Here is a 22,013-nt window from a genome sequence, read left to right as displayed (position 1 = left end):
TCCTACCCACTCAGCCAGCTTCTCAGCTGACTCAGGATGGACAGTGCGAGCCCAGCTCATCTGTCTCTGCGGATGCCTGAGCCTGCGTCCCGCCCCTCCTCCTGGGAGCAGAACTCGAGATTTCCTGGAAGGACTGTGATTCTGAGGACGGAACAGGGTCTAAGTGGCTTGTCTCCTCATCTGGGAATCTGCCGCCGGATTTAGAACCGAGGTCTCCATTCCCAGCCGCTGCCACCTCCCATTTCCAGGCCCCGTTTCTGCCCCTCTATCCCTCTCCCTCGCTTGGGTACCTTAGCCTGATTATCCTCTGAGGGACCCCCTCCGGGCTCGCGGGCAGTCCTGGGGGAGCTATTAGTCACATCAACCCATAAAGCAGTCGTCACTGGGCCCCTGTTTCACACGTGAAGTCGCGAGCCCAGGGAGGCCATGCAGCCATAGCGACAGCTCTGAGGTGGGGCGGGGCTTGGCCGCAGTGGCCCCCGCCTGTGCTGGCCCTTCCCTCACCCAGGACGCAGGGAACCCTCCTCCTTCCTCCTGGGGCGTCCGTGCCCTGCACCTGCTGTGTTCCAAGACCACGTGGTAGGTAGGGATTGACAGATGAGAGCCTACCGCCCGGCTCTGCGCCAGCAGGGAGGGAAACCGCCAGGGGAACTGAAGGTCTGCTCTGCACGCTTACACAGGTGTTACGTGGAGAGACAGGTTTTACCGTTCGTCACCTAAAAATACTGCTTCTCGTAGGTCCTGGGCCATCCTGTTCTGTGTTCCCAAGTTCTTATCATTGCTAATATAAAACCCGTTAAAGACTTGATTGGACCAGTATGGGAGACGCTCTAACCACCCTCCCATCGCGCCCCTGGGAGATGAAGCCGGTTTCTGCGCCGGAGATTCTTCCATCAGAGGGGCCGTAGCGAAATAACACGCATTGTAGGTCACTGCGCCGCTACGGGAAAGGAAGCGCGGCAGCTCTGAGTCGCTGAATGATTTCTGCTGAGGAGACACAGGGACGGCACTAGCTGGTTGGCAGACGGCTCTGTTCTCCCCTGGAGCCTCGAGCTGACATCACCACCAGGAACCACCGGTCGGCTCGGCTCCGGGTAGCTCTCAGCCTCTGGCCTCTGGGACCCTGTTTAGTTCCTATGTGTCTGTTGGGTCCCGTGTGCTGCAGACGGCCCCTGAGCTGCGTTAACGACCAGCTGGCTGGAAGGAACAGTCCCGTCTCCTACGAGTCCTGGGTCAGTTGTCTCACCGGCTCCGGGTCCGGACGGGCCTCAGCGCCCAGCTCGCCCGGTGTTCGCACCTGTCACTGTCCATCTGCACCGAATCCTCACTCCCCCTGAGGTCAGCTTGTTACGGTATTAGTTATTCTGCTGCTGTAATAATTCCGGTCCATCTGCTGTCAGGATTGGCACTAATTTGCCCAGGTTTCGTACCCTCTGAAAGTCTAACCCAGGAGACTGTGCCCTTGGCCTTGGGGTCTAGGACTCGACCGGCTCCCGGCCCAGGCCCATCTGTGTCTACTGTGCCTCCTGTTCTTACTATTTCTGTGGGGAATTCACACGAGACGACCTGCAAACTGGCGGTGGACGTAGCTCGCCCTTGGGACACTCAGCACTGCGCGATGCTTACCCTGGACGTCACCCCAGCATCGCGCAATGCTTACCCTGGGCGTCACCCCAGCATTGCGCGATGCTTACCCTGGGCGTCACCCCAGCATCGCACGATGCTTACCTGGACGTCACCCCAAAGATCACTTGGTGCAGCATTTCTTTGTCTTTGCGGGGAGCGAGCTGGTGACCCTCTGAGGTCACATGGCTTGGGGCTCCCTCTGTTTCTTGTAAGCAGAAGACGGCAGACGGCCATCGGTAAATGGAAGTAGCTGAGTCCCAGGCGATAGAGGTGAATCGCTCGGCATCACACAGCAAATCACAGTCAAGGAGAGACGGAACACGGCTCACAGCTGCCCTTGGCGATGGAGCCGCTGGCGGCTGCCACGGGATGCAGGGCCCGTCGTCTCTGCCCCAAACCCAGAGGCTGTGCGTTGTGTTCATGGCATCTTCTTCCTCCTCGTTAAACCGTCTGCTATTCACGACTCATCTGGTCAGGCTGACGAGAACTGAGCCTCGCCCGGGCCTCAGAGCATCAGTCTCGCCTCGAGGCAGCCCCGAGCGGACAACAACCCAGGACTGACGCCGAGGCCTCTCCTTTACGGAGGTGGAGGGGCCGGTTCCGCGGGCGCACAGCACCGTCTTCTGGGAAGCGGGGGCGTCGCCGATTTGCGGCTGCTCTTTCCGCCGGGCACCTTCTCTTCTGCTGAGAGGACTCTGTCTCTGGTTCCAGGGCACCGACCTGTGCCTCATACACGGGCAGCCTCTGCTTCACCTGCTTCCTCTCCTGAGAGCTGAGTATCACCACCGTATGCATCACTCGGCCGTGACCCTGAGGGGCCCGGTCCTCTGCGGCTCACGGGGCTCTGGGACCAGCTCGCAGAGGCGGAAGCGTCCTCCTAGTAGCAGCCGCTCCGCACCTCCCAGGGGCCCAAGACCCCAAACGCGCTCAGCAGACCCTCCCTCAGCACTCAGTAACCCGAACTCACAGAGCCCCTGCCCGGGGTGGTCGCGGGGGATGGCCCCGGGCATCACGTCCTTAGAGCAGATCCTTGGTTTCCCTGCACGTTCCTTCTATCCCTGGCAGAATCCGGGCGTTGACTTGGGGCGGAAGCCACAGGGGCGCAGGTGCCCTGGGTGGGTCAGGCAGGGGCAGGGCTCACCTGGCAGGAGAGGACCAGCCAGCTGGGGTGAAGAGCTCAGGTCCCCATCCGGAAGGCTAAACCCCCAGGGCCACAGCCAGCACCCGCGCCGGGAAGGGGAAGAGGGGCCTGGGGCCCTGAGCACTCAGACAGGATGCAGAGGCGCATCCCGGAGCAAAGAGCCCAGCGTGACCTGCACCACCAGCCCCTCTCCTGCACGTGCAAAGAAGAGAATGCGCCGGCTCCATCACGTGTAAGATCAGGGAAGGTTAATTCCCAGGTCGGGTCCTGCCCAGGTTTGACCCCCAGGCCTCCCCAGTGGACATCGTTATTACATAAGCAGAGCTAAAATGTTAAATCTAGAGCAAAACAGTAACCAACTAATAAAACATTTAAACTATCAGGCAAACAGAAAGGTCTTCGGTGTGACTTAGCTTTAGCAAAATTGTTGATAGATTTTTAGATCTTTTTTTTTTCTGACTCCTCTTAGGGCCTAACTGCTAAATGTTGTTTGAACAGATTATTCTTTAAAATAGTTTTTAATTTGTTTTTAATCTGTAAAAAGAACATTCTCTGTCAGTGCGGTGACAAAAATAGTCCAAACTAAAAATAAAGCTCTATCCCCAAAATTGTATAATTCTTTCACAACAAAGTACATCTGACAGTTTTCATCTCTGTTGAATTGTCACGACTTTCGGGGAAGGAAAAGTACACTGTGTCAAGCAGTCTTTCATTTCAAAGGAATGAAAATTACTTTGTACCTTCTATACTTCCACAAACTACTTTTTTACCTATTTCCATTAATTTACTTAGATTAATGCAAAAAGCCAGGAAAAATAATTTACCCTTGAATGAGTCTTGTCTGCCTGGGTGATTCCTATGCAATTAGAAGATGGGGAATGATGCACTTTCCTCAAATTATTGCGAAATATCACAGTCTCCTCCTCTTAGCCTATCAGTAGGCAGGAGGAAATACAAAATACTCTACAGCTTGGGGAAGTTTTAACATCTGACTTTTAAATGGAAATGCACCCAGTCACCCCATAACCTGCATGTGACGACACACGTCCATGAGCCGCGGGCTCTGAGCAGACCTCCTGCCGGCCTGTGCCCACCCGCCTGGGTCCCCGGATCCCGGGGCTTCTGTACGAGACCAGACCCGGGCTCCACAAAGAAGGAAGCTTAGAGCAGCTGCTTTTACCAAGGCCACCACCACCTCGGGGTGTCTGGAGAGTCTGCAGGGCCTGGAGGGCCACGGTGATCGGGGGGGATGCTGGTGGCTTTGAGGGACAGAGCCCGGGGGTCCGACGTCCTGGCTGCTCCGGCAGCCCCAGCCGTGGAAGAACTGGCCCAGCTCCCACAGGGCTTCTGGCCGTCCCACCGGACCCTGATACAGGAAAAGCACTTCACACCCGTTTCTGGTGTTCTGATGGTCTTAATGTAACCTGAAACACAAACATATTTTTGGCACAATTTTAACTGCAATGAACTTTAAGGGATGATGTCATCATGCAAACCATGATGACGTTTCTTCAGAACTTTGCCAAAAGGTCTCCATAGTTTCAAAAACTATGGAGACTCTCCAAAACTCTGCTCAAGTCACTCATTCAAAATACTTGTATTCGAGGTGATGGCATTTGTACTTGTACGAATATATGTTTATCGTTTTAAGACGTGGGATCGAAATAAAAAGCATTGACAACATCCAGCTGAACATTGTTCTACTATTTTCAGTCTTAATAAATCCCTTCCTTTTTTCTCTTTATATTACATTTAGGCCACTATCCTGATTTTTCATTGTATGTGCAGGTAAGTTCTATTAGTTGTAAAACCCATCCCGGGATAGTAAGGAAGCGCCAGAAAACACCCTTTGCAACAAGGGAGGAGTGAAGACTTTGGGCTCAAAAGTTTTGTCTTAAAATTCTCACTAACAGTATTTCCACCCTCGGAATGCGCTGTGACGGCGGGACGGGAGTGGGTGGTGGGATGCGTCCGGGGGTCACGAAAGCAAGGCTGGAGCTGAGGGTGGACCGGCTTCCTGGGTATTGTTTCTTCTTCTCCAAAAGCTTTTGGCCTTGAACGCGAAGGAAAACATTTACCGAGAAAGGCCTTGGCAAGGGAGCTTTCCAAGGAAGCAGGACATGGTGAGAGTGTGTTCCGATTCCCCAGCTGGAAGTTCTGTTTTAAATCCAAGGAACCAGAATATTCCAGGTGGATACCCTGTGAGAAATCAGGACGTACAGTAACAACACTGACATCTCCCATTAGCTAACGGGCCTCAGTTTTAAGTTCTCACCGTGGGAGCCAAGGTGGCTTTGGAGAACTTCCTGAAGAGCAGCCTGAGAGCGGGGGGGTTGGGAGGAGAGGCCTGTCTGATGTGCGCTGGGGAGGCCGGCAGGCCGCCTCGGCGTCACCTCCCACCCCACGCAGCTCTGCAGTCCTTGCGCCGGTGACCGGCCAGGCACACGAAGCGCCGCAGCACGGCGGCAAGGGCCCCGCTTGCTCCCCGGAGGGCCCGGGAGGAGTGAGACTCGGACAGCAGAGAGGAAGGAAGAGCTCTCCAGGGACGCTGGCGTAGGAGTGACAGTGCAGGGGCCGCAGGCTGGGCCTGACCCGCTGTACAGACGCCCCGCTGCCTCCCGAGAGTCCCCTGCCCCTCGCCAGGCTCCTGCTGCCCCTTCCTCTTCTTGTGCCAATCCTGGCTCCGTCCTCCTGTGCCCTCTCCCTGCACACGGCTACTCCTGCCCACTGCCTTAAATACCAACAGCCTCAAGTTTAAATTTCCTGCCCAAACGTCCCCCCATTCATCTAATTGTCCCCCGAATCCCCCCGTGACTGTCTCCCACGAGGACCAGGCGGGATGTTTCATTCCCCCTAAACACAGCCCCCCCGTCCTCCTGGTACCAAGCGCAAGCTTGTACTGCTCGCCGCATGACGGGCCAACAAATCAACATACGAGGGGAAGAGGAAGGAACAGTGACTGTATTCGGAATCCAGTGGACCAAGAAGGTGGTGGGCTAATGTCCTAAAGAAGCGTGTTAACTCGGGGTCGAACTCAGGCTCTTTTACGCCAAGGGAAAGGGGAAGCAGGGGGTTCAGCGTTGAAGGTGAAGGTGGGCTGCAGACTTTGGAGCCCCAGCCTTCAAGGAAGCACAACATGCTTGCTCTTCTGCTTGTCCCGTGAGCCGGATCACGAGGTCCTGCAAAACCTCAAGGTGTCAGCAGTTATTTTTCCTTTACCACTCTTATCCCTGCAAGGTTTCCAGGCTGAAAGTGAACGTTATCTACAGTGAGTTTCAGCCGTCACTAGCCTGGGACGTGGGATGGAACTTTCTTTGGGAAGCGTTACGCGCTTTCTGGGCACAAGCAATGTTTCTCTGATGTTTAGCTCCTGACGTGTGGGGCTTGAGTGACCCAATACAGGGGCCGAAGAATGAGGGAGGCGGTTCCAACGTGGTGTTAGTTCCCTTCCTCTCTGTTCGCCTCCCCCCCGCTCTCCCTCCCACCCAGGCCCCCAGGGACCCCGCGGGCGTGCCCACCACGAGGGCGCGCTGCCCCCGACTCGCCCCGCGAGCACGGCCCCGCCGGGAACATGGCGCCCCGACCTCGGGAGCGGCACACACCGCACCTTAGAGGGAATGTTCTCATAGAGGTTCCTGTGGGAGTCGCTGAGAGTTTATTTCACTGTAAACATTTTCAAAGTTGTTTTTAATCGGTAATAAACTCCAGGAGCCATTTTACCTGAAGGTCTGAAGAGAAAATGAAATGCTGAAATACCCTAAGTGTCCCCTTCTGCACAAAGCTCTCCTGGCCCCCTGCCCCCCCGCCCCTCCCCCCCCGTTCCCGGGGACCAATCTGAAGGGCCGATACGCTCACCTTGGTCGGACACTAAGCTCATGAGACTAAAAAGAAAAAAATACAGTAGATACACAACAGAACTGAAACTGGGTAACAAGCTGCGTCAAAACATCCAAGGATGGAGGTGGGGGGGTGTCTCCCCTGGGGATGGGACACCCACGGGACGCAGGGTAGCCTGCCCACGGCTCACAGAGCCACCACATCTGCACGAAAGTGAAGTATCTGTGATTCGCTCTCAAGCCCAGCATCCCGTCAGCACTGGAATCCGTACGTCTTCACGATGAGGAGGTCGGCGTGAGCCGCCCGGGCCTGTATCCCTCCCGGTGCCAGAGGAGCAGGCGTGCGGCGGCATTTCCAAGCTGGAGCCGCCGGCCCCGGGCTCAGCACAGCTGCCGTGAGCGTCCAGCGGCGCCGCGGCCCGCTCGGCCTGCGAGGAGGGAGGCAGCAGTCACAGCCTCTCACATCGGGCCGTGCGGCTCCGGTAAATCACCTCGACACTCACGTCTGAGCGTCAGACGAGGTGTCCGTCCCCGAAGCCGGTAAGTGGCCACCAGCGGGCGGCGTGGCCGGGGCCTCACGTAAGGGCAGGGCCGGCAGCTCAGCCTCTTTCTGTGCGTCCTGTCCTTGTGTCCGTCCACATCTGCCCTTGGGCCGTCCACACACCTCCCAGCTCCCTGCACCCACTCCCCTGCGGTGCTGTCTCCAGGAGCCTAAGCTGTGTGTCCGTGGGGACGAGGCTGTGTCCCAGCTCGGCTCCAGGAAGCTCCCGTTCGCACTGCTTCGGGAAGAACCGATGTCCCGTTGGGTCAAGGGCAGAAATGCGTCCACAGACATGCTGGGCACCGGGCCCTGTGAAACCCCGCCGGACTGAGCACGTTCAAGCCCAGGATCCGGGCGACTTTCTGACGACCCGCTCTGTCCGGGCCCCTCTGTCTGGTGTGTCTCCTTCTCTTCCTCCCTGGAGGCCCCCTGTCCGTCCTTCAAGAATCAGATCACACGTCACCTCTTCTTCTCTGGACCCCATACAGAGCTCAGATCGGCTGTGGGAATGAGCAGAGGAACTTGGGTCTGAAAGGCCCTGCGTGTTCACTCAGCGTCAGCTGCCCCTCCTTCGGAGAAGCTCCCTGGAGGGTTAGTACGGAGCGTGGCTTCTGGCTAGAGGCTCATCCTGCCCTCACCATGCCTCCCCCCACCATCCTGCAGCCCCGTTCTCTCCCGACGGCCCAGGCCCGCTTGTCACCGGAAACCACAGCCCACGCCCCGTCCCCAAATGACACGACGTGCACTTGATTCCATGGCTGCGGCGCAAATCACCCCAAAGCTTCAGGATGCAAAATACCCAGTGTGTGTCCCGGCGACCTGTGGGTGAACTGCGTCACGGGGCAGGAAGGGGGCTTGCCTCTGCTCCGCCTGGCTTGCAAATGCTGTGCCCCTGTGGTTGGCATCCATCCGGCAGGGGTGGGCTGGAGGGGCACCAACTTCTCTCAAATGTAGGGAATTTGTGTGCTGCTTGAAAGCAGGCTGAGATCAGCAAACTCCACAAATCAGGACGCAGGCGAGCCCAGCACGGGCGGGGAGCATCCGTCTGTGGCGGCAGCCCCGGCTCCGCAGCTGTGGCCGGCGGTTCGCTTTCCCGGGTGTGGTTTGCGTGCTAATAACCCCGGCACGGGCTGCTGTGCGGGGGCGGATTCCACGCCGTGTGACACAGGCTGGCAGGTTTGGCCGTGCCCACCGGCGGTGTCCCCGTCACCCCAGAAGCACCACACTCTGGTCTGTCTGGTGGGAAACCAGAAACCTTCCCCAAACACCGGCCCCACTGTTCAAATAAAAACCTAAGCGGGGAACCTATTTTCTCAGAGGGCGGAGAACGCTCCTCGGGAATTTTCCGCAGACCTAAGGAAGTGGGTTCCTTCCAGGCTCTGGAACTCATCTTGGGGCCAGGAAGGGACGCTTCGAGCCCAGCTTGCCTGGTGGAATGCAGACCGGCTCCATGGGCGCCACAGGGCAAGAAGGTGAGGCCAGCATGGGGGACACAGCCTCTCCGAGGGACCCGCCGTCCAGAGGCCTCTCCCCTGGCCTGGCCCGGCGATGGGCGGGTCAGGGCCCAGCCCCATGTGGTCAGAGGCGGGCGAGACAGGATGTTCTAAATTCCAGCAGAGAGAAGGCAAGCGGGTCCTCTGGACGTGAGCAGGCGGCTCTGGGGGGCACAGCCCTCACGTGCCACTGTGTCCCCTGGTCACTTCCCCACCCGGGCCTCAGTGGACCACCCCTCCTCCCAGGCAACTTGCAGGCAGTCATCCTGTGTCACGCCTGTAACACGGCGGGACCCCTGCCCTCCAGCCAGAAGGGCCTTCCCTCCCCCATCCAGCAGGGGCCAGGCCCACGCCCACAGTCCAGCCTCCTCTGCCCGGCAGCCGGCCGCGTCCCTGGAACTGGACGGCAGTCTCCAGCTTGTCTCTTTGCTGAGGTACAAACCTAAATCAATGTGCATTTGGGTCGCTAATCACTCGGGGAAAATGTCACGATTTATGAAAAATAATTTCCTTCAAAAACATTAATTGCTAGTACCGACCACAGAAAGCCAGAGAAAGTGCAGGAGGCTAAGGCAGCGATGATTTGCAGCCAGAAAAAGGTGGTTTTGGAAAAATAGGAAGGTGGAATGTTGAGTTTGACAGAGAGAAGGAAAAGCAATTTTGTGAAAATGTTTCATCATGAGCTCCAGCCGGAATTTGTTTTTGAAGATTTATAAATGACTTTACTCTCATGTTACAGAACCATCTGGGGGCTGAGAGGGTGACTTAAATTTGTGGTTGTGTGTTACTGAATTTTATGGGAAAATTACACGGTCTGGTGGAATCTGAGTCTCAGAAGATCTCCTCCAGTGACGGGGATCCTGGCGTCCTCGGATCACCCTCCAGGCCCCAGGCTCGCGGCCGGCTTGTCGCTGATGGGCGGCCGGGCCCCTGGGGAGACCCCAGGTTGCATCACGCTCTGAGTCCTGCCCGAGGTCTGCTTGGTGAGGCCCCTCCAGCAGACCAGGGACCTCAGGAGCTGCTTCCGTCCAGCTGTCACTGCACAGGCCTCGGTACAGACAGACGGACCTGATTCACCAGCGTCCGTGGGAACCAGGAAACGTGAAGCCCGTGGGCTGGCCAGGTATGCAGAGTGGCCCCAGCATGAACAGCTTTGGGGACGTCACACAAGGATTAAAGGAGACAATTAAGTGACGCCAACAAACTTTATCCAACGCGGCACGAAGCGGCCAGTTTCCTTTGGGAGAACTGACAGTGGGGGGAAGGGAGGGCAGGAAGCTTTTGTAGGACGAAGAGTAAAGAGCAGGAAGAGGAACAGAAACCCTCCGAGTGTCTAGGGCCACCGTCTGCCTTATTTGGGGTGAGACGGCCCAGAGCCGGCCTGGCGGTTGGGTCTGGCTGACCAGGGACGCTGGGCTTCTGGGCAGCGGAGCCTTTACGGGAGCACGGACGTCACCAAAGGGTCCCATGGGAACGGCTCCAGCAGGGGCCTAGGAGGTTATTTCAAGACAGAGAGCTTGCCATTTCACCCCAAAAGGTCCGCAGAGCTCCAGCAGGTTCTGAGAAGGAAAGCAGGGGAGGCTGAGGCTTTAAAGGAGCTTTCTGTGCGCCGCGAGGAGGCCTGAACTGCGGGCGGGCAGAAGGCGCGCGGCTGGGTACCTGGGGATACCCGGGGGCACGGTGGGATGGCTGCTCACTCACTTACCCGCCTGTTATCGAAGGGCAAGTTCAAAGCAGGTTTCCCTGAGCACCGATCTGATCGCTGAGCCTTGAGACCTTGTGTGGGGTGCAGACACTGCCCCCTCCAACCGCCTGGGTCATTCCTAGGTTCAATGTGGGACTGCAGTAATGGTGATGATAATAATAAATTTGAAAAGATACCTGCACCCCAATGTTCACTGCAGCACTATTCACAATTGCCAGGACATAGAAGCACCCTAAGTGTCCACCTACGGATGGATAAAGAAGATGTGGTGCATATATACAACAGAATACTACTCAGCCACAAAAAAGAAGGAAATAATGCCTTTTGTAGCAACACGGATGGACCTAGAGATTACCATACTAAGTGAAGTCAGACAGAGAAAGACAAATATCATATGATATCACTTACATGAGGAATCTAAAAAATAGTACAAATGAACTTATTTATAAAGTAGAAACAGACTTACAGACATAGAAAACCAATTTATGGGACTTCCCTGGTGGCACAGTGGTTAAGGATCTGCTGCCAATGCAAGGGACATGGGTTCGAGCCCTGGTCCCGGAAGATCCCACGTGCCGTGGAGCAAGTAAGCCCGTGCACCACAACTACTGAGCCCACGTGCCACAACTACTGAAGCCCACGTGCCTAGAGCCTGTGCTCTGCAACAAGAGAAGCCACTGCAATGAGAAGCCCGTGCACTGCAACGAACAGTAGCCCCCGCTCGCCACAACTAGAGAAAGCCCGTGCTCAGCAAAGAAGACCCAACGCAGCCAAAAATAAATAAGTAATTAATTAAAGGAAAAAAAAAGAAATCAAATTTATGGTTACCAAAGGGGATAGCGAGGGAGGGGTGGGGGAGATAAATTAGGAGTTTGGGATTAACAGATATAAAATACTAAATATAAAATAGATAAACAGTAAGGACCTACTGCATAGCACAGGGAAATGTATTCAATATCTTGTAATAATCTATAGTGGAAAGGAATAAAAAAACGAATATATATCTCCATATATATATATATATACATATATATGAATAACCAAATCACTTTGCTGTACCTGAAAGTAACACAATACTGTAAATCGACTCTACTTCAATAAAACATTAATTAATTAGTAGTAACGACAACACACTGGGGTATCCTACGGCGACTCGAACTGCAGGTGGATCCAAGACACTGGTGGGCTTGTAATTGTTTCTCATCTCTTCGTTCTACAAAGGCCTCAGATGCTGAATACAAACTCATTCAAATCTCTCTACAGTCGACTCTGCGCTGTAAAAATCCTTCTTGAGAAAATAGAGTTGCCTAAACCTGCCATGTGAAATACTTTTGCTGGCAGCATTTAAATGCACTTTCCTCCAGCCCCCAAACTGGGAAAACAATTTTTGTTTGGAAACGCTTGGGATGCCACCGTTGGGGAGAGCAGTCTTTCTCAGGGTTTGCGGTCTCACCGCAGGAGTGCTTCCATATGTGCGCTGAGCTTCCACCGTTTCGTCTTTTCCAGCCAAAATGTTTGCATTTCCTGCTCCGACACAGAGTATGACGAGCGGGGAGGTGGCCGGTCCACCCCAGGGAGCTTGGGAAGCCGTCACACCTGCGGCTCTGTGGACGCCTGCTGGACAGGCCGGGAGGAGAGTGGAAAGATGCTGGGTCGCGTCCAGGGAGCTCAGCTGCTGCATTTAGCAAAGACCTCCTGGACCCGCTTCCTCGGAGGCGTTCCTGTTCGCTGCTCCCCCTCAGACGTTAGGGAGCTCGTGGTCCCCCCAAAGGCGAAACGTTCTTCTGCGGAAGCCCCTTCGACAGCTCCCACCAGGCAGTGAGTCAGGGGTCTGTGATCAGAGCTGCCAGGACGCCGACACCGAGGCTCCAACAGATGAAGCACGAGGTTGGAGAACCGCACGCACGCGCTCCGCTCCCGAGGGTCACAGGAGACAGGACGCGCCCGGAAGGAGAAGCGCCGCCTCTGTCCACGTGACCACCCCGCCCCGCTTCCCGGGCTCCTCCTTAACCGCAGACTCCAGGTCTGCAAACATCCTATTCGCTGAGAGGCATTCGTGACCCCAAATGGACGCTCACAGTATCTCGAGGGCACCGATGGGCACCACAGAGCAGCACCCGTTCCCAGCTGGGGTGCAAGCCCAGCCTCTGCTCCAGCTCGTCCCGTGCACAAGGGTCTCCGTCACGGCCCAGCTGGCGCTGCGTTGTCTTTTTGTGCTTTGGGTGGTGATTTCTCTATTGAAAGTGGCCCCAGGCAGAGTGTGGCAGAGCTGCCTGGGGCCTGGGGGCCGGGAGGCTGTGGGATCCCTCAGGGAGAAAACACACGTATCAGCTGAGCATCCTTCAGGTACCAGCGCTGCCGCTGGCGCAGGGTTCACGGTTAAGGAACCAACCATCTGTACGAAATACGGTGTCACGACACAGAAACGCACAGAAAACAGGTTGGGCGCTCATCTGTTGATGAAAGGCGACCGCAGGCTGGCCCCAAGTCAGCTGGAGCGGGAGTGCCAACTACTGTTTCATCACCTGGAGGGCCGTGGTTGTGTTTCTCCAGCACTTGGCCTGAACTCAGAAGCACGTCAGCCCTGACGCCGGCCTGGGGACTCCAGCCGGCGCCCAGCAGCTCCGAGGGTCTGTGCGTTTGTCTTCACAGACCGCTGCCCTGCAGGCGGTCCCCCTGGGGGTGTCCAGAGTGTGCCGCTTATGCTGTTCTGACGGTCGTTCACAATCGCACGACTTGGAAAATTACCAAGTTATTAAGTTTCTAGAAGATTATATAAGAGAATATCTTAACTTTCCTTAAGATTTCTTCATGAGGACCCAAAAAGCCCATACAGGAAAAGACTGATGAGTAGGACTTGATTAAAATGAAGAATAAACGTAAGTATGAAGTATATTAATGTACAGTAAGTACACGTATTAAATATATTAAGAATATATTGAGAGCAGGAAAGGCAGGAGGTAAGAGAAGAGGAGGTTTCTGTGCAGCCCTGGGGTCGCTGGCTGCTTCCTTGGTTCCCCCGTGACCCCGGGGAGGACCTGCAGCCTCAGCGGCGGGTCCTGGCTGAGCTGACAGGGCAGCTGTGTTAACCTGAAGTGGTGTCAGACCCCACGTCTCCACCACGGCTGCATCTCCAGGAGCGCGGCACACGTGAACGCCCGCTTTCCCGCACCCATCTCCCTTCTCCCCTCCCTCGCTTCTCTTTTTAAAAAAAGCTTCCCACCAATTCCCTTGTGACTGAACTCCCGGCTGGGATTAGGATTCCTGCCCAGTTTCAGAGCGAAGAGCCCTCAGCTACATCCTCCTCCAAATCCTCTAACTCAACAAGATCTCAGCACAAGCCCGCTTCATTAGAGCAGGAGCCAGTCACTCACTCCTGCGCCCCGTGAGAGGAGCAGTAACGCAGGGACCCTCGGCCGCTCCGCCCCACAGCATCTGGTCTATACTTGCAGCTTGGTTTCTTTCTTTTTTTTTTTTTTGCGGTACGCGGGCCTCTCACTGCCGTGGTCTCTCCCGTTGCGGAGCACAGGCTCCGGACGCGCAGGCTCAGCGGCCATGGCTCACGGGCCCAGCCGCTCCGCTGCATGTGGGATCCTCCCGGACCGGGACACGAACCCGCGTCCCCTGCACCGGCAGGCGGGCTCTCAACCACTGCGCCACCAGGGAAGCCCGGCAGCTTGATTTTTACATTTTCTCCCGTGTACACAACGCTGGCGATCCGGCAGCCGTCCTAACAAAATCGTCCTTGTTTCTTCTGGCCTCTCTCCTAAGAGACCATGACTGGAGGGTGGAAAGTTCGTACCCGGGAGGACATTCCTGATAGAACCCCAAGAAAACACAGGAAACATGATTTTACCATGTATTTCTTTGTGATGAAATTGTCCTCCCAGGTCTGGCAGTTGGAATACAGCCGCGAAGAGTGTCATCTTTAGGGAGAACTCAGCTCTTCCCCGCTTTACCAGAAACCAGAGCTCAACCCCCATTCAGTCCCACCAGACGGGGTGTAGGGAGCAAAACCTGCCACCCCAAATGTCGTTGGCCTGTGGATTATTCTGAGCTGAAAACAGTCAAGGCACAAAAGACCCAGGAAGAAACTTTGAGGTTCCCCCTTTGCTGCCTGAAGAATTTAGACAGAGCGCCTGTGACAGGGACAGAGCATCGCCAGACATGCCTGCAGGGGTGGTGGAGAAACCCTCAGAGACCAGAGTCACCCTGTGTCCTGCTGTCTGCCTGGCCCGGCGAATGTGTGCTTGTCCGTCTCCCTGTGAATTACCTTCCTCCCCTTTCGAGTCCCAAACCCCCAACACCCTCTTTTGTCTTTGGTTGAAGATGGTGTGTTAAGGGAGGGTTTGGGCCATTTTGGTGAGCGACTCAGTTTTCCTGGGGGTCTCCCATGCATTCGTGTTATTAAAACTTGGATTTTCTCCTGTTAATCTGTCTCATGTCAGTTTAATTCTTAGACCAGCCAGAAGAACCTAGGAAGGCAGAGGGACACGTCTTCCTCCCTGGCAGGTGCTAAGGCGGGAAGTGCTCTGGAGCAGAGCGCCGTGCCCCCTCTCCCTGGGGCCCCGTGGTCACCCTGTTATCTGGGTCGGGCACATGTTGGCTGGAATGGAAGTGGACAGAGCCTGGCTGGCCACCATGCAAGTGTCATCAGCCCAGGTTCTCTTCCGCCGTCTGGCCCTGCGTGTCCTCTGTGCAGGGGGCCGGGTGAGAAGCACGGGGCCAGCCGCTCTCATAACCCTCCGGCGCCACCTCCTGGTACGCGGCGTCCACACACACTGCCTGCCGCTCCTGCCGGAGACCAGGTCTGGCTACTCAGCAGCCCGTGTTGGGCCCTGTACCCCTGAGTCACCAGTATCATGCAAACAGAGGCCAAATGACCTTTTGGGGGATGCTTGTCCCATGGCATACCCCAAATTCTTCTGTACTGCAGTTCACGGGAAAGCTCCGCCCCCTGGGCCTGGGGTCAAGGACATCCCCGGGCGCTTGGTGAACCACAGTAATGGTGACTGTATGACTGCGCCTGGCCGGCCTTTCAGACAAGAGAGGCTGTCACCTCCGGATACGGCAGGGGACATCCCACAAGTTCCGAGCCAACGTGGGGCTGAGCCTCGCGCGCGGCTTTCCTCCTTGTGCCTGCGGCTCCTCACGTGGGCTCAGAGCACTTCTTAGGCTGTAAGCAACTCCCCCCACCAGCTTCGGAGACTGGGGACAGACCATCCCTTCCGGCCCCAGGCCGGGTGGGCACAGTGACAAGTGTGAGTCCCGAGGCTCCAGAGGGGAGGGGCCCAGCCAACCCCGCTTCGAACACTTAGAGAGCATTTCTGCCTCCGCCCGAACTGGGACAGACGCTTCGCTCAGGGGCACAGGTCGCTGGCTTCCCCGGTCGGCTCACGGGACACGCCGTCTCCTCCCAGCGCCCCTGACCACACCCACTTCACCTGCCCCATTATCCTTTACTCACTCTTCTGCCTCATGTAGCTGGGCTGGGCGCCCCAGCTGCTCTGGCCACCCTGTCCCCCTGGAAACCTACCCAGCAGAGAGCAAAACAACCGGCTTTTTTGAAAGAGGAGCTTGGCCGGGAGGGGCGGCTCCGCCTGGACCCTGAGATGCTCCGGGGACGCTCGCCCTCGGGGGCCGAGTTATTCGGAGGTGCCGACGCTTTCTCTCCGCAGCTCGTGGCAGAGTCGGGGAGGCACGGCTGCCCGCGGGCAGGTCAACTAACTGGGAGCTGGTGCCTCTGTGCCCATAGCGAAGCCACTGTCCCCCCACACACAGATTTTCTCACGGGGACCCATTTTACACGGCAGGACGGCAGGACGCCCACGTCCCCAAACAGCCCTCGGTGTCTTCCCAAGACCACAGTGGGTCCCGGCCCTGCGCTCTGGGCCAACGCTCTTCTCCGCGGCCCCAGAGAAGGTCCTGGAGAGCAGACATCGTCCACCTGTGTCCTCGGTGCCTGGACTCCACTGAAACACCGGGTCCTGCTCAGGTGGCCCAGGATACCTTGGGGGTCCCTGGTCACAGGTGGGAGCCGAGGCCAGAGAAGCCCATCCCCCCGGGCCCTGCCCAGCGTCTCCTACACCATGGGGTGCACGGGTTTTGGTGCTGCCTTTGGTCTGGTGAGGGGTCCCCTTCCCAGGCCAGGCACAGAAGACGGCCTGCTTCCCCAGCACGTCCAAGTGCAGCCATGTGGGTGGATATGGGCTGACCAGGCAGGAGGGGCTGTGACCACAGATGTGCTCAGACCAGCCGGTGACCCGGGGCCCAGGGGAGAGCAGAGGCCCAGAGTCCTGGGGAGGCCGTCCAGCTCCTGCCTCTCCCCAGGCAGGGCCCCTGCAGGAGGTGGCTGTGCTTCTAGGGCCCGGCCGGTCAACGTGAGAGCAGAACCGATGGAAGAGACGCCACCTCGTCCGGTGGGCACAGCCAACGGAGTCTCTGCCTCAGGTGAGCCCCTTCCCACACCGTGGCCCAGAGCAGCTTGGGGGTGCCGGCCACGCAGCTCACGGCCCCGGGGAGGAAGGGCTCGGGGCTTCACAGCCACCGAAAGTTTTACAGGGAGATTCACCCCAATTCCTGTGCCGAGAATTCTGAGGCCGGCTCCGGGGGCGATGAGAAGCCTACCTTTCACCCTCACAAAGGCTTATTGAGAACTGGCCGCGTCCCAGGTGCCGTGTAAGTACTAGAGATTCCGGGTGGACAATTTCAGCTCTTATTAGAGGATAACTATCAGACAAAAATATAGACAAAAACTATTTGTGGCAACTTTTCCTTTTTTCTTGCTGATAGAGCGTCTAATTCCATAGGTAGCCATGTGCCCATCTGAAAACTGACACTTCTCAGCCCATGCTGCAGGCGGGAGCGGCCGTGAGCCACAGTGCTGGCCAGAGGTGGAAGTCGAGTCCTTGGGGGGGTTTCCGTGGAATGTCTTCAAGTGGGTCTAATCCAACCGGCAGCCTCCCATTTGCCCTTGGCCCTTGCTTCTTCCTGCTGCTCGGAACACGTGACAATGGCAGCAGCCCCAGTAGCCACTCTGAGCGCGTGAGGACAAGGGCCCCACGACGCGATGGCCAAGCAGAAAGGTGGGCCCTACACTGCCCACCACCAGACGTCCTGATTTATGAGAGAAAAGCAAATTCCTGTCTCTTTGAAGTGACTCTTATGTAGGTTTTCTGCTGTCATAATCCACTCTCACTGGGAACCCAGCAGGTGGACTCCATCACCAAGGCAACACAAGAAAACAAATGAATCGGGGAGACGTTCAGGTCGACCTAAGTGCCCTGAAGAACACTGACAAGGAGACGAGGCCCAGTGGCAGGAGGAAGATGCTCTGGATCCAGAGGTCGGGGAGGGTCGAGCTGGGCTGCTCGGGACGCACAGGACCCGCCACACAGGCTGGCTTTCCAGGCAGAGGCTGCGGCACACCCGACATTTGAGTCGCAGAAGGCAGCCCGTCCAGCTGGAGGAGGCGGGGCGGGAGGCAGTGTGGACGGACGGCACTGAGGGGCCGGGGTGCGGCGCATGGCGTTGGGAAGGGCAGGGGGTGAGCGAGAGCCCTGCAAGGCCGGGCTTCCAGATCACAGGGCAGAGCTCAGAGCGGAGCGCTCCCCGGAGGTCGCTGGACAGAGTTTGGGGCAGATCGGGGGATCTGCCCCGGGTCTCTGCCTTCTGCCCAGGACACTGGGGGCTGCTCTGGGCTGGGCAGCGTGGCCAGCAGCACCCTGCCCCCCCCCAGATGCCCCTGTCGTCCCCAGGCATCGCCCGTGTTCCAAGGTTCAGAACCAGTGCTCTACTGTCCCGTACGGAGGGGACAGGGTGCAGGAGGGCAGAGTGGAAGGGGGAGACAGGAAAGGAGGGCATGAGGGTCCCCAGGATGCAGTGGGGACAGGCCACATGCCTGGAAAACCTCTGGCAGACATGCTGGTGGTTGAATGGCCCCCGCCGGGCACAAGAAGGACTCTGCTGGCCTGACTTGTGTATGTACCGGGACAATCGAATGTCCTGGACACACAGGACCCCAGCTCCACCCCATGGAGGGGCCAGGACCACGGGGAGGGCTTTCTGTGAGAGCTGCCAGACAGGACTCAGAGGACAGAGGACGGCATGGCTGGGGAGTGACCTCCGCCGGTGATATTGGTCTTTAATCTGCTGCTGTGGGTGCCGGACAAGGGCCCCAAGAGTGCAGAGCGTCACTTGTGGACTCAGGCCTGGAAAGAGGCTGCGGACAGTGGTACTGTCGCTGGGAAGGGGAAGCTGGGGGCACAGCGGGAGGATCCGATGCTTCCCGGGGACTGCTCTCAGATGTCCTGGTGGAGACCAGGCAGGCAGGCGACCTGAAGCCTGGGGATGGCTCTGAGCTCCAGAAACACTTGCAGGAGACTCGGGGGAGGTCAGATGTGTCTCCAGGAACTCTCACCTTCAAACAAGGAAACCTGTCTTGGCCGACACTGTGAGGGACCAAGGCTCTGTCCAGCTTGTTGGTTTTTCTGCTGCAGGTACTTTAGGACGTAGGGACACCGCACACGGGGGGAGAATCCAGCAAACGCTACCCCTGGCCCGACGGCCACTCTGTCCGAAGCAGAGTCTCTCGTGGCTCCCTGGCCTGGCAGCAGAAATTCCTGCTGACTCCTGCTGGATGAAGGCCTCAGGCTGGGAGAGAGTATGGACCAGAACCTTGGGGGGTGAGATGACAAAGCACCTGGAAAGGACCTGGCCCAGACAGCACACACCAGCGACTCTGGGATTGATTTTAAGCACCAATTGTTCCAGCTTTTGCCAAACACAAGGAACCCTTCCAAGAGCCCTAGTGCACAGCCTCCCAACAGAAACAGCACTGCAGGTCCAGCCAACCCTGGCTGGAAGATTCTAGAAGACCTGGGTGGGACCAAAGCCATCCACTCCCAGTTTACGGACAATTCATATTGCTAACATTTTCCTGAGCATAAGTAATTACAATAATTCCAGGAAACCAGAATTCCAGGAAGGCACTTAGGGCAAATCTGGGGGAAACATCTTAAGCTTTGTAAGAGTCACTGACAGTTGCCCTAAAAGACGGAAAAATACAAAAGGTGGAGGGAAGATAATAAACGGATGAAGTCTGAGTAGTTGTTACTTGTCCTGATAACAGACAACTGTTCACATGGTTACTTTCCTGTAAAGGACCTGTGCTCCCTTGGGGTTAAAGGTGCGACTGGCCCACGAGGGACCCTGACACAACTGTGATGGGGGACTTGCAGTCCTGGCTCCTCTGAGTGTGACCGGCATGCCCACCACCTTCCTGAAGACCCCGTCTTGCTGCGAGGGGGGCTCACCCTCCAGGAGGTGGTTTGGGCTTGAGCGGCCATGTCCTCACAGCCCACGGACACAGCCCCAGAGGTGGGCACTGCCCCAGACACCCGATCACCACTGTTCACCGGGCTGTGAATGGGGGTCCTTGTCTTTCTGGGGGTGAAGCAGCTGATGCGACCCTGGATGCCACCAAGATCCAGGTCTTCCACTGAAAGGTTACAGCAGCCTTGAGAGGGAAGCGGAGATAGGAGCTCACACGGGGGTCCTGCTTCCTTGGGGCGCAGGTACACCCACGTTACCATGTGCCTCGCCAGCAAAGCTCACATTCTCTCTGGGGGTTGAGCTACGTTTTTGTCATTGGCAACAAGAGTTCTGACGGATCTAAGTTGTAATTCTGGGACTCGGCGATTCATCTTTCGAATTTCAGCCAGAGGGTGTCAGCTCAGCCTTTGAAGATGTCTCCTCGGTGACAGCAAAACTCAGTGTCTGTCTCCAGGGCTGGAAGGAGAGAAGAAACCCACACGTAATGCTGTCTTACTTTATGAGGAAGGTGTTCTTTCTCCTGTCTTACATGAAGAGAAAGGGAACCCAGATAGGTCAGGCAACTTGTCAAAAGTCAGGCAGGTGGCACGTAGGTGTCAGGGGAACTCAAAGCACTGGTTTCCACCCCAGCACGCCGACTCGTACAGTGACCAAGAAGGAAAGCAAAGAGATCTCTTCGAGCCCAGAGATGAAAGGGTGGCCCTTACATCACCCTAACTGCAGCTACAGCAGGAAGACGTCCCCAAGAGCCGCTCTACGACCCCACGAGGCTGCAGCCATGCCAGCAGGCGGGTGAGTCATATGCGGGAGAAGGATCCAGAAGCCGACAGCACCTGGGCTCACACGGGCCCCTCGGGGCCCTGGGGCCTCGTCCAGGGCCAGGAGGGGTGAGGGAGCGGGTCGCAGAGTCAGACGAGACCGAGACGTGGCCAGCTCAGCATTCAGTTCTCCCCACTCGCTGACCAGGGTCCAGCTGCTTCCCCAGATTCCACAGCTGTGGCAAGTCTGCACACCCGTGCTGCTCTGGACATCCGCTCAGGGCCTGGACTCTAGGACAGTGAGACGTGTGCCTGGTTGCCCACTGCGTAGATCGGAATTTAGAGTGGACTAATTAATTTATAGGGTATAGAACAGAAAATTGGGTTTATATGGCTTTTCCTAGGCCTCAGAATGGTATGTTTAAGAGGAAATAGATAACGGGGGGGGGGCTGTTTTGACTCATTTTTATGAAAACCAGAGAAACCCCTGCATGACTTTCCTGGCGTTTCTCTCTTCTCCAGGGTTCTGTCTCCACTGCTGAGAGAAAGCAGGGGAGGAAGCCCATTCCCATCGGTTCAATAAAGGGCAGTGAGCCCCACCCATCTTGAGGAGGCCGGTGGCAGAATGGGGACAGAGGCGGAAGGTCACCATCACGCCCTCAGGACGGCGGCTGGTGGCCAGCAGCGAGGCTGCCCTCACCGTGCTGTGGTCACGCAGCAGCGGGCAGCCCTGTACCTGCTCCCCGCACCCCCAGACCCACGCCTCAAACGCTGTACCAGCGACTTCGCTGTCTCACCTGTCTCTTCAGATACGCTATCTGCAAAAATAAGATTATTACAATCAGCCTCCAAGTAAAGATCTCCACCTTGAAGAGCGACGGGGCCGCTGCCAATGAGACGTGAGCACCAGATCAGCAATGACCGTTTAAAATTTAATTTTTATTTTATATAGGGGTGTAGTTGATTTACAGTAATAGTTTCAGATACAGCAGTGATTCAGTTTTATATATATATATATGTATATATATACATCTCTTCTTTGCCCATATAGGTTATTACAGAATACTGAGTACAGTTCCCTGTGCTATACAGTAGGTCCCTGTTGGATCTCTATTTTATATATGTTTTATATACTATATATTTTATATATAGTAGTGTGTATATGTTAATCCAAGACTTCTGATTTATCGCTCCCCCAACCTTTCTCCCCTTTGATAACCGTAAGTAAGTTTATTCTCTATGTCTGTGAGTCTGTTTTTGTTTTGTAAATGAGCTCATTTGTATCACAGTTTCGATTCCACACATAAGTGAGATCCTATGGTATTTGTCTTCCTCTTGCTGACTCACTTCACTCGGGATGACAATCTCTACACCCATCCATGTTGTTGCGAATGGCATTATTTCATTTTTTAATGGCTGAGTAATATTCTCTTGTATGTACGCACCAAGTAAGAATTCATGGAGATAAAGGTAAGAAGGGGTCACTAAGGAGTCTGTAACATGGCCAGGACGTAAGAGCTGAGCGCAGGAATGATAACGGGTGAGTCCGCAGAGCAGCTCAGGCCGACGGGCGCCCCGCT

The sequence above is a fragment of the Stenella coeruleoalba genome (genome assembly GCF_951394435.1).
Source record: "Stenella coeruleoalba genome assembly, chromosome: 13".
Classification (NCBI taxonomy): Eukaryota; Metazoa; Chordata; class Mammalia; order Artiodactyla; family Delphinidae; genus Stenella; species Stenella coeruleoalba.
Note: the sequence above shows the minus strand (reverse complement) of the source record.